This window comes from Rhinoderma darwinii, chromosome 1 (genome assembly GCF_050947455.1).
Source record: "Rhinoderma darwinii isolate aRhiDar2 chromosome 1, aRhiDar2.hap1, whole genome shotgun sequence".
Classification (NCBI taxonomy): Eukaryota; Metazoa; Chordata; class Amphibia; order Anura; family Rhinodermatidae; genus Rhinoderma; species Rhinoderma darwinii.
This window is the reverse complement of record NC_134687.1, coordinates 205359369-205372480: the sequence shown is the minus strand read 5'-3', so window position 1 is coordinate 205372480 and position 13112 is coordinate 205359369. Positions and strand designations below refer to the sequence as shown.

The window sequence follows — 13112 nt, the reverse complement described above, 5'->3', positions numbered from 1 at the left end:
ACGACTAGGACAGAGCATTTCCAAAATGGCAGATCTTGCTAGTTGTGCTCGGTATGCACTGGCTAGTCAACCGGCCACAAGGTTACAGGCATCAAAGACTTATTGACGCTTGCAGGGAGCGAAGGCTAGCTCATCTGGTACAATCTGTAGCGTCCACGGCCACGGACCGTCAGGATTACTCACCCCCCGACGGTTGCAGCCATGGATCTGTGAGCGCTGGCCCGCATCTCCTCCCTAGGAGACGCCAGCGCTCACTTCCGCTCTGTTTTGCTGTGTTCCGTACGGTGTGCGTGCACGCTCCTGCCCGACCTTAAAGGGCCAGCGCGCTCACATGATAATAATCATCAATTAGCCCATGATTCCCTGGACTATATGAGGGGCCCTGCCTCTTTACTCTTTGCCTGAGCATTGTTGTGTTTACCCATGTTAGTCTTGCAAATGGTCCCTTAATGTTATCCTGTTCCGAGTGTTCCCGTACCTGCTAGCTGTATCCTGTATCCCATGCTACCTTTGTTCCTATGCCTTAGAAAGTTGGAGTCATGTGCCACCGGTCACACCTGCTGTGCTACACCACGCCTGGTGTCTGCTGCCAAGGTCCCATCTGAGCCTAGCCATTGTTACTGTCTGAACTACTACAGGTACTCTTGTGCTTGGACTATATATACATTCAGTTGGTACACTGTTTGGCCTGCTGATATCCTGCTATGGCGGTACGGCCCAGTGGGTCCACATACCCACAGATCGTGACACAATCCCACAGAAGAGATACTGTAATACAAATTAGTGAAAAAGATAATACTGGCTATGATTCAGAATACACACTGCATCACAGCTTGCTGCATTTGGGGCTTCATAGTCGCAGACTGGTCAAAGTGCCCATGCTGACCCCTGTCCACCACCCAAACCATTGCAATCAGCATGTTAGTATCAACACTGGACTGTGGAGCAATAGAAGAAGGTGGCCTAGTCTGGTGAATGACGTTTTTTTAACATCATGTGGATGGCGGGTGCGTGTGCATCGATAACCTGGGGAAGAGATTGCACCAGGGTGCACTATGGGATGAAGAGAAGCCAGCAAAGGCAGTGTGATGCTCTGGGCAATGTTCTGCTAGGAAACCTTGGATTCATGTAGATGTTAATTTGACATGTATCGCCTATGATAACATAGTTGCAGACCAAGTACAAGTAAACCCCTTCATAGCAATGTGCCACAATGTAAAAAATATTCAGGAAGGGTTTGAAGAACACGATAAAAGAGAGCTTAAGGTGTTGAATTGCTCTCCAAATTTCCCACATCTCAATCTGATTAAGCATCTGGGGGATGTGCTGCAAAAACAAGTCTGATCCAGGGAGGCCCAACCATGCAACTTACAGGACTTACAAGATCTGCTGCTAAAATCTTAGTACCAGATACCACATTCATTCCACAATGGGTCAAAGCTGTTCTGGTGGCACAAGGGTGACCTACACAATATCAGGCAGGCGGTTTTCATTTTATGGCTGAGTGGTTTATAGATGTGTCTACCCTCACCTTTGCTTGAATTTGGTTAAGGACTCCAATTTCACCTGTATCGAATTTGATATAATATCGCGACATGCTAGCAAAATACTTGACAGGATACAACTCACATCACAACCACCTGGGTAGTCACACGTAGACGCATATAGCATAGACAGAGTATTGAAAAATCATGGTTTGTTTTTTTAAAGCTGGTTCTCTTGCGCCACACATCTAAGAATATGTTGTAAAAAAAAGAAGGGTAAGGAAGAATACATCTGCATATCTATGTTTGTGATTTTATGAAGAAAAAATTCCAAAGCAATAAACTGTTGTGTGTCTCGGGCTGATAGGTCTGTGTTAGTGAAATGCATATATTTTTCATATAATTTTAAGGAAGTGGATTCTTATCTACAAGATTGTGACAATTAATGTGCCAACCTCACCGTAGCTAAGGGTGGTTTTTTGTAGATTTGAAGGCCCCACGCAATGCAGCTGGCAATGTCAACATTGGTTGTTTTTGTAAATGAATGAACAGTCAAAGTAGATAGATGATGCAGGGACTAAAAGCTGCTTTGACATTGCTTAACCTTAGTCACAATCTGGTGTAGAATATCAATTTGATTTTCTATGGATGGAATAATAACAAAGGAAGAGTGATTTGGAAATTAAAACGCTGTCATTGTGCCACAATAAATATTTGATAATGTTTCCATCTAATACATGGTATTCTTGATAGGAAAACAGCGGAGAGAGAATGAATGGGACAAGGAAGCCCCCGCTATAGAATATCTTCTTTTAAGCTAATGTTTACAAGTCCTTGGGACAACATGTGAAGTATCCTTGGTGAGGTTCCTATCTAATCCCAAAAGAAGCTTTTCTCATAGGTTAGCTGTTATCACAAAGGAATACCAGCGTATCTGTGCAATGAACACTCAAGTCTGATAGGTGCTTATGATGGTTTCTTTTTCTAAAAACATTACTTTTTACATTTTCTCGTGGGATTTATTGTGTATTGCTTCTTTATATCTTGATGTTTTTCCACTGTGATTGTCATGACATATTTTCAGCATCGGGATTACAACCCTTTGACGCAGGCAATTTTTTATTTTTTCCTTCCTGACCTGCACAGCCATACATTTTTTATTTATAGGGCTTGTTTTTTGTGGGACAAGTTGTAGTTTTTAATGTCACCATTTAAGGTACCATATAATGTACTGGGAAACTGAAAACAAATTCATTGTGAGGTCGAATTGGAAACTGTGGTTTTTCCATTGTTTTTTGGGTTTAGTTGTTACAGTAGTCACAGTGCAGTAAAAATTACACGTTAACTATATTCTGTGCGTCAATTAGATTACGACGATACCAAATTTTTATAGTTTTTTTTATAATGTACTACTTTTACAAAGAAAAAACTATATTTGTTAAAAAATACAATTATTTTGTGTCGCCATATTCTGAGACCCATAGCTTTTTTATTTTTCTGTCGAAGCGTTGTAAGAGCTTGTTTTTTGCACACTGAGCTGTCGTTTTTATTGATACCATATAACTTTTTGATCAATTTTTATTCCTTTTTTTGTGGGGGTGGAAAAAAGCAATATGACCAAAAAACAGCACTTACCTACAGGGTTGTTCATCCAGCGGTTTAAATATAATTTTTTAATAGTTCAAACTGCTATGGACCAATTATTTGTAATGTTTTACATTACTTTAGGAGTAAAATGGGAAAAGGGTTCATTTTTTAACTTTTAATTTTTTTTTTCATTCTAAATTTTTCTTTTTTTTTAGTCACCCAAGATGAACCGGCTCCATATTCCCCCTTGGTGGATGTGACATATAGTTACATCACATGTCGCCAAGAGGTTAAAGGGGCTCACAGAACCGGCCCTTGCCATATGCTCTATTAGGACTTATGGACATCCCCCACTTGATTAGACAGTGACGAGCCTCTAATAAACAGAGGCTCACGCTCTGGTGGAGCTGTCCTATCCATGTATTACATTGTCGGCCAGCTTCCCTCGGAGACAACAGCTGACCTTCCGGGCTTTCAGAAGCTGGACACATGACAATTAACTGATCACCATGCTGGCTTCAATTTAAAAAGAGGTTGTTTTAATAAAGATATCACCTTTAAATCAGTGAGCCATCATCATGCACTAATAATGCAGCCAGGATGAGTTGACTGTAAGCCATTATGATACTTTTCCAAAGAGTTGATTCGCAAATGGGGATATTGCTATAAACTAAATGCAACAAACATTAATTACTTGTAATTAAAAATTAATACGTAGACAATTCTGTGTGTTTAACCCCAATGTTTAAAGAACATACGCATCTGTGAATTAACCTATAAAATTTGTCCTAAACAGCAAGTCAAATCAGCTTGGACCTTGCTGCTGGACCTTTAAGGCCAATGCTTTGCCCTGCTTCACAACATTTTTTTTTTCATCTTGTACGGTTTTGTTTCTAAGACGAGAATTTTTTTTAAAAACAGGATTCAACATGTTGCCTATTGATGGCTATTCTGCTGCCAATGTCTTCTATATACATATACTGTATATATATATATATATATATATATATATATATGTGTGTGTGTATGTATATATATATATAAAACTCATTTTCCCTTAGAAAATGCTTTATTATAGAAAAAAATCTCTAGTAAAAAAAACTACACTTAATTGGTAGAACTGCAACAGCCCATACTATAAAACTAATAAAACTAATACATTATTAATCCCGCACAGTGAAAGATGTAAAATAAAAAAAAGGAATCTCAAAAAAAGGAAATAAATGTAATCAGTAAGTCCTATGCACCCCAAAGTGGTACAATTCAAAACTAGTCCTGCAAATAAGCCCACATGAAGATCCGTCGATGGTAAAAAAAAATTATGGCTCTCAGAATGTGGAAATACAAAAACAATAGATTTGCACCTAAGTCCAGAACAACAATCCCCCGTCCCTGTCCCGCCAGGTAAACAACGCTGTTTCTGTAACTCCCATAGAAGTTAACTCCCAAGCTATCGAAAAAGCGTAGCTTACTGTTTCCATAACTCCCATTCTCTTATTCTGTCCTGCTGTGCACTGATACTCCGACTGAATGCGGTGACCAGGCAGGTTGGGGTTTGGAACCCCAGTTTGGGACATAGGTTTGGGTCCCAGAGCTAGGACTCACATCTATCAGACATTTATGGCATATCCTGCACATATGCTACAATTTTCTGTAATGACTCAACCTGTCATGACACAACATGTCATTAATACCTGTGAATATTATAAAAGTTAAACCCAAAAAACAATGGCAGACTTGCTGTTGTTTTTCCATTCCCCCCAAAAAGTTAGTCAAAAGTTTTTCAATACATTATATGTGCCCCAAAAGGGTGCCATTACAAAAAGCAACTTTTTTTTCACCAAAATACAAGCTCATACAGCTACCTGTCAAGAAAATGTAAAAAGTGGTGGCTCTCAGAACGCAGTGACAAAAAAATTTAAAATCGTTGTGTCCTTGAGTTAATTAAATTGTATGAAAAATTGTAGCATTAACCCACTCTGTGTTATCCTGAGTTATCGCTGATAATATGATCCTCTGGGGACCGCATAAAATTATTACTTTTTGTTTAATCCAGCCGCGATTTCAAATAATTTAAAAAAAAAGCATTAATTAAGGGATTAACACTGATGCAGCTAAACTCATTTTATATTAGGCTGAGTTCACATCTGAGTCGGGCTTCCGTTCATGGGTTCCGTCAGACCTTTCCGTCAGGGGAACCCATGAACGGAAACCAAACGGAAACCATAGCGTCCGTTTGCATTACCATTGATTTCAACGGTAATTCTTCAGTTGCAAATGTTTCCATTTGTCTCCGTTATGTACGTTTTCCGTTGTTTTGGCGGAAAACAATAGCACAGTCGACTACGTTATTGTTTCCGCCAAAGCAACGGAAACCTTACGGAAGAGAAAACGGAAACCATTTGCAACGGAAGCATTACCATTGAAGTAAATGGTAATGCAAACAAAAGCTATGGTTTCCGTTCATGGGTTCCCCTGACGGAAAGGTCTGACGGAACCCATGACTGGAACCCCGACACAGATGTGAACGAAGCCTAAGGGTATATTCACACGGCCTATTTTCAGTTGTTTTTCGGCCCATAAACGTCCTAAAAGACAGCTGAAAAATGGGAAGCAGAATGCCTACAAACATCTGCCCATTGATTTCAAAGGGAAATACGGCGTTCTGTTCCGACGGGGCGTTTTTTTACGCCACATTTTCAAATAACGACGCGTAAAAAGACGCCCTGTATAAAGAAGTGCATGTCACTTCTTGAGTTGTTTTTTGGAGCCGTTTTCACTGACTCAATAGAAAAACAGCTCCAAAAACGGGCGTAAAAAACGCCACGAAAAACGCGAGTTTGATTAAAAAACAGCTGAAAATCAGGAGCTGTTTTCCCTTGAAAACAGCTCCATATTTTCATCCCTATTTTGTTAACCGTGTGAAGATACCCTAAGGTAAAAGAAAAAAACTGCATCAATTGAAAATGTTTTAATTTGTGTCATCTTTTAAGTTTAAAAATATTATTTCAAAATAAAATAGAACTAACACATCTGTTGTTGTTACCACATTTAAAGAAATCAATGTAAATTTGTTTTGTAAAACTTGGGAATAGTGCTGAGCAAAGTACCAGGTGAAGAATTGAAGTGAAACATTTTGTCTTTACGCCTCATGCACATGAACGTGTGCGCCGTCCATTTTTCACTGACCCGATTCACCCGCTAAAGTGAATGGGTCGGCGAAGACTATCGGGTGCCACTCGGATGCCGTCAAAAACGGTCCGATGGGCACAATGGTCGTGTGCATGAGGCGTTAGTTATTCATTAAATGTGGCATAAAACAAATGTAGTGTGTTAGTGAATAATAATGTTATTTCACTTTGCTCATTACCCTTACATTTTGACAGCACAATCTTTATTATCCCTGTGCAGAGATATCACTTTATTATCCCTGTATTGTCACATCACTGTGCAATTTATTCCCATACTGACATCACTGAGCGTAATAACACTTTCCTTTAACTTCAAAGTATGTATTATTCATGCACTGTGATACCATTCCTGCTCCGTGACATCACTGTGATTATTATTCCTGTGCTGTTATTTCACTTTGGTAGTTACTCCTGTGCTGTGACATCATTATCTTTATTATGTCTGTTTTGTGACATCACAATTTTCACTATACCCGTATTGTTACATTACTATGTTTATTGTCCCTGTTAGAGATGAGCGAACCAGGACAACCGAACCCGGTTTCGGTCCGAACATCGGGAAAAGTTCGGTTCGCAGCGAATCCGAACTTCACCGGGTTCGGCCGAACACGTTTTGACTGAACCCGGTCAGAAATATTATACAAATCGGCAGCCACTTGTCTCTATCAATCACTGATAGAGAAAAGAGGCTGCTGATTAAAAATAAAATAAAAAGCATTTCATACGTACCCGGTCGTTGTCTTGGTGACGAGTCCCTCTTCTTCCTCCAGTCCGACCTTCTTTCCTGACGCGGCAGCCTGTGATTGGCTGCAGAGGCCGCTGTAGCCTGTGATTGGCTGCAGCGGTCACATGGGCTGTAACGTCATCTAGGAATGTCGGGCCGGATGTCGAGAGGGACGCGTCACCAAGGCAACGGCCGGGAGACCGGACTGGAGGAAACAGAAAGTTCTCGGTAAGTATGAACGTCTTTTTTTTTTTTACAGGTTACTCTATATTCTGATCGGAATTCACTGTCCAGGGTGCTGAAACAGTTACTGCCGATCAGTTAACACTTTCAGCACCCTGGACAGTGACTATTTACTGACGTCGCCTAGCAACGCTGCCGTAATGACGGGTGCACACATGTAGCCACCCGTCATTACGGGGCCTCATGCACACGACCGTAAAAACACCCGTTATTACGGGTCGTAATTACGACCCGAAATAGCGGGCCCATAGACTTCTGTTAGCCACGGGTACCTTCCCGTTTTCTCACGGGAAGGTGCCCGTGCCGTTAAAAAGATAGAACATGTTCTATTTTTTTATTTTACGGGCCGTGCTCCTATACTTTATAATGGGTGCACGGCTCGGAAAAACGACCGGCTGCCCGTGGCCGGCCGTGCCCGGCCGTGCCCGGCCGTGCTCATCTCCTGAAATACTCTGTGCTGCCTTAAACTCTGTGGACAGGTCAGGATCCTGTTTCTTTTAAATGCTGCTGGGGAACCCGCTCGATCCACTATATAAGGCTGCGCTACAGTGCTTGGGAATAAGTGACTTTATATAGTGGATCGAGCGGGTTCCCCAGCAGCATTTAAAAGAAACAGGATCCTGACCAGTCCACAGAGTTTAAGGCAGCACAGAGTATTTCAGGAGATGAGCGTGCGGATCTTGTGCGGGGTGGTGACTTGCCAATCATGTGAAGGTGTTATTGAGGACAGGAGTGGAGGAGAGGTAACAGACAGAGCTACGTAATTGTAAGAGCAGAGTTCACAGCAGCACAGAATCTGCACGCTCCTCTCCTGAAATATTCTGTGCTGCTGTGAACTCTGCTCTTACCATTACGCAGCTCTCAGTCTGTTACCTCTCCTCCACTCCTGTCCTCAATAACACCTTCACATGATTGGCAAGTCACCACCCCGCACAAGATCCGCACGCTCATCTCCTGAAATACTCTGTGCTGCCTTAAACTCTGTGGACAGGTCAGGATCCTGTTTCTTTTAAATGCTGCTGGGGAACCCGCTCGATCCACTATATAAGGCTGCGCCTCCATCCTCTTCTGCCCCAGTCACTTATTCCCAAGCACTGTAGCGCAGCCTTAAATAGTGGATAAAAGCCGCTCCGGGAAGACACGCCTCCACCTCCCATTGAAATTAATGGGAGGCGGTTTCGGACGTTCTTTGGCACTGATTTCGACGCAGTTTCCGCCTCAAAATCAGCAACAAAAAACTCCATGTGAACTGGGCCTAATAGTTATTCTGCATTCTTGTGTATATTTTCTCTATATAATACTACAGTATATGAGGTGCAGGTGCTACAGTTGCACCTGGGTACTAATGCCTGACATGGCCTAGCATTTTGGGGGGCCTTGTTTTTATTTGGGCCTAGGAACGTCAACATATGCCTCTGGCCATTAATAAGAAAATTGAACTTGAATGTGTTAGTGTTTGTTCACACGGAGTGTTTTCAGGAGTATTTCGGGGCGAAAAACGCCTGAAAAATCGGAAGCAGAACGCCTACAAACATCTGCCAAATGATTTCAATGGGAAATACGGCGTTCTGTTCCGACGGGGCGTTTTTTTTACGCCTCGTCTTCCAAAAACGGAACGTAAAAAGAAGCCCATGAAAAAGAAGTGCATGTCACTTCTTAGGACGTTTTTGGAGCCGTATTTCATTGACACTATAGAAAAATAGCTCCAAAAACGGCCGTAAAAAACGCAGCGAAAATCGCGAGTGGCTTAAAAATATCTCTGAAAATCAGGAGCTGTGTTCCCTTGAAAATGGCTCCGTATTTTCAGACGTTTTTGATTTTGCGTGTGCACATACCCTTACTGTACAATAAGATTCCACGCAGGCCACCTAGATCTCACATTTCACTTAACTACTTGACCATGGGTGTAACTATAACCATAGCAGCATAGTAACCATGGGGCCTAGGGGTTGAGGGGGCCCACTGAGGTGCAAAATCATTGTTCATTTTTGTGGGGAATAACTGTTTGGTGGCTTTCTGCTATGTAGCACTACTATGTAGATCTATGGGTTCTCTGATATATGGCGCTATTCTCCATATCTTTAATTTTTGCTACTTATGCTGCTGTTTTAGATTTCTGGCGCTAGGTGGTGGGAGTCCATCTCATTTTGCTATTGGGCCCTATGAATTTTAACTACACCCCTGCATTTGACACTGATATTGAGGACCTCCACTATCTTTCAGAAGGGCTCTGCTGAAGTCTTTATTTGCTTTATCTTCCTGAGTGGTGTTTGTCATAGGCCACCGGGAAACCTATATAGGAATTAACATGCAGAGAATTATTTGTATGTACAGGTTCCTGGATGATCTTTGACAGCCATCACTTAGAGCTTCAGGCTTCACAGAGGCCTGCTAGAAGTGGAGGATCTCAGGATCAGTGTCAAGTAGTAAAAAGGGTTTTCCCACTAGAATATGCTACAAATGTCTGATCAATGTGGGTATAGTTGATGTGACCCCTGGTTCCTGACGGCTCTCCTTGGCTTTTTGCACAGCCATAAGAAATAGCTGGATGGAGGCTACAGGAGCCAAAAGGACATGGATAGACCACATGGAATCCACAATCCATGTGGTATAATTCTTCAGTTTTAACCTATTTTGCATTATAAATTATAATTATTGACCAAAATTATTTTCTATACTGAAAAAACAAAATCGTTTATGTTTATAACTTCTGATTTGTTAACTTTCTTTATGACGGTTCCGAGCAGCTCTTTTCCCGAGACTCGTTTCTCCTACGTTACTCAACATAATGATAAGATTAACCGCTTGCCTGGAATATGCATGAGGATAAAATACATACTGTTAAGAAGAGTTCCATAAATACCAGTAATTATACTGTATATCACCTTATTTCATTTAAGTACTTCTTTCCTTTACAGGAAGATGCTATTTATATTAAGATTATTTAAAATAAACATGAAGCATATAATTTAGTGAGTACATCTAGCATTTCATGACACTGAAATAATACAGTTTGTGATAATCATAGAAAAGAGTATAAATATCTTGGTTGCAATTTATATGGACGATAGCAGGCTGAATTGTGCTGAATAAAGATGGTGGTGCTCAAGTAGTATTTAAAATATATTTTATTATGCAATCCACTCATATAATATGAACGTTTTTGGCCACATTAGGCCTTCATCAGATAATTCTATGTAAAACAAAACAGAAAAAAATAATAGTATATAACATCATTTTTATGTCACATAATAATATGCAAAAGAAATTAACACCAAAAGTCAGCGTTTACCAAAGATTATACAGACATAAGAGATAAGGGAGTACAAATAGAACGTCACCACAGATAATATGTTATAAATCACATACGATGTATATTAATGAATTAATTGTGGCATACATCTCTACTATTTCCAATCAAATGGCCAGAGAATTACAAAGAATACGCTTATTTCTATCACAAATTGAAACAGATTTGTCCACATATTCTGGTCTAGAGGGAGCTCCTGACATCGCTGTCCATATATGAACAAGGACGTCAGGGGCTCCTCCTGGAGCGGAACCCCGGCCAGAGAGTTGCCAACACTCTGGCCAGGTATTCCGCTCCTAGAGGGAGCCCCTGATATCCCTGTCCATATATGGACAGTGACGTCAGGGGCTCTTCGAGAAGAGGAATCCCCGGCCAGAGCGTCGGCAATGCTTATTGCAGATTGGCGTTATCTAAAAAGAGGATGTGTAGCACTATCTACATGGGGGTGTGTGTGTGCCACTATCTACAAGGGGTGGGTGTGTGGCTTTATCTACAAGGGGTGGGTGTGTGGCTTTATCTACAAGGGGGGTGTGGCACTATCTACAGGGGGTGTTTGGCACTATCTAAAAGGGGGGAGTGTGGCAGCATTTGCAAGGGGGGAAATGGCACTATCTACAGGGGGGGGTGTTTGGCGCTATCTACAAATGTGTGTGTGTGGCACTATCTTCTACAGGGCAAGCGTGGCAATATCTACAGCGGGCTGTGTGACACTATCTACAAGGGGGGTGCTGTGTGGCAGTAGTGGGCATAGTGCAGGGGGGGCTGTATGGTACTGTCTACAGGGGGGGTGTGGCATTATCTACAGGGAGGCTGTTGGCACCATTTGCAAGAGGAGGCTGTTCATTATGTCACCATATAGTCTCATTAGCCTCAGTTATACAATCCGTTTTAGTCAGGCACTGACCTCTTTAATTTATTTTAATTTATTGTTATGTTAACTCCCTTATATAACTTTATTTCTTGTAAAGTGTACAAATGGCTTTATGCTCGAAAAATTGCACCTGAATCTTTTTCCCGGGTGCAGGAGAATCTAGCTATGCCTCCGCACAGGTTCTTTGAGAAAGCAGTGGTGCAACAAGTACTCATAGGGCCCTACTCCACTAAAACTACCTTCAATAATAAGTGAGCTATGGACAGAGGCGTAACTTGAAGCTCATGTGCCCCAGTGCAAAATCTATAACAGGGCCCTCACCTACCATATATAATTTATAATACTAGTGTCTTCTTATATGGCTGAGGGGCTTTTGGGCTCGGGTGATAACTGCTACCTCTGCACCCCATATAGCTACACCCCTGGCTATGGACATGAGAATCTTTTGATTATTACTTTGGTCCCCTATGTGTTTTCATCCTAACAATCCACATTCAATTTTTCACTCGCTTCTAAGATCATCTTCTGTAATCACTAACTGTACCTCACCTCTGTGTAGAGATGGGCCCCTTTACCTGCAGGGCCCCACAGCAGCTGCTATGCCTACAGTAACTATACAGTTAGTAGGGATAATGTATCAGCTTTCATGTTACTGAACTTGTAGAATCTCAGTTACAACTAACTGTAGCAGCTGGATAAAAAAATACATTTCCATATTTCATATTGTTCAAGCTGAATAGCACATTTAATGTCACATTACGAAATATAGCCTGAAATAGGGTGGGAACATGAATTTTACATGTACAATAATTACCATAATTTGCAGGGTGTAACTACAATGTGCTTGGATATATAATATTGAAGGTAGGCATGGTATGTACTGAATATGCATTTCTCTGTCAAGCTATTTTGTTGAAATATTTTAAAAGAACATTATTGCTGCCAATTTATTGTGATCATTTATGTGTAGAAAGATTGGCATGCATTTAATGAGTCTTGCAAATGAATGGTGCTTTATACATTGCTCACTGTTCTAAATCAGCTAAGATCCGAACGCGCATATTTTTAAATTCTAATGATGTAGACTACTTAAATATGTATATTGTATGCCAATCATAAAGATTTATTAGTCAGAAGGAAATACAGTAAAAGCCTACTGGGGGCTCGGTTGAATGGGTATCCACAAAACAAAGTTACTGCTGCACTGCGATTAAAGGTATTAAAGGGGATCTGTCAACTAACCTGACTCTTTTAGTAAGTAGTCATAATCCTCATAAAATAACAATTCTGGAGCATCTGCTGTATTGTGTCATCCCTTTGTTATTTTTTCTGGAAATATATGTAATAAGATGACAACCGGGTGTTGCCGTTTTCCTTGTCAATTGGGCATGACCCCACCCAGTCTGGGACTGTCACTCTCAGTTGTTAATTTATGTATAAATATCCAGGAAGAATAATAGCAGAAAGGCGCAATGCAGAGTTCAAAGAAAAGATGCCCCAGAATTGTTATTTCATGGGGAATACAAGTATTTACAAATACCGGCAAGATAGGGCAAGTTAGGAGGACCACTTTTATTCCCTTACTCCACCATCTTTACAAAGGCATGATATAACATACATAACGTGACATGTTGGAGGGAACACTGGCCCCTTATATAACTTCAAAACACAGGAGGCTGAAGGCATTCCTAGATCAACAGGC

At 41.1% G+C, this 13112-nt stretch overlaps 1 protein-coding gene and 1 long non-coding RNA gene across 3 annotated transcripts in view; both read left to right on the top strand.

The window, feature by feature from the left end:
* The window catches only part of ARHGAP24 (Rho GTPase activating protein 24), a 923793-nt gene that overhangs the window by 220434 nt on the left and 690247 nt on the right, over positions 1 to 13112 (top strand). The gene's annotated exons all lie outside the window — the stretch shown is intronic.
* Positions 1 to 13112, top strand: part of LOC142739449 (uncharacterized) — a 39992-nt gene that overhangs the window by 5513 nt on the left and 21367 nt on the right. The window contains exon 2 of the long non-coding RNA XR_012880608.1: positions 2238 to 2446. This is a non-coding gene — a long non-coding RNA (uncharacterized LOC142739449). The remainder of the gene's footprint in view (positions 1 to 2237; positions 2447 to 13112) is intronic.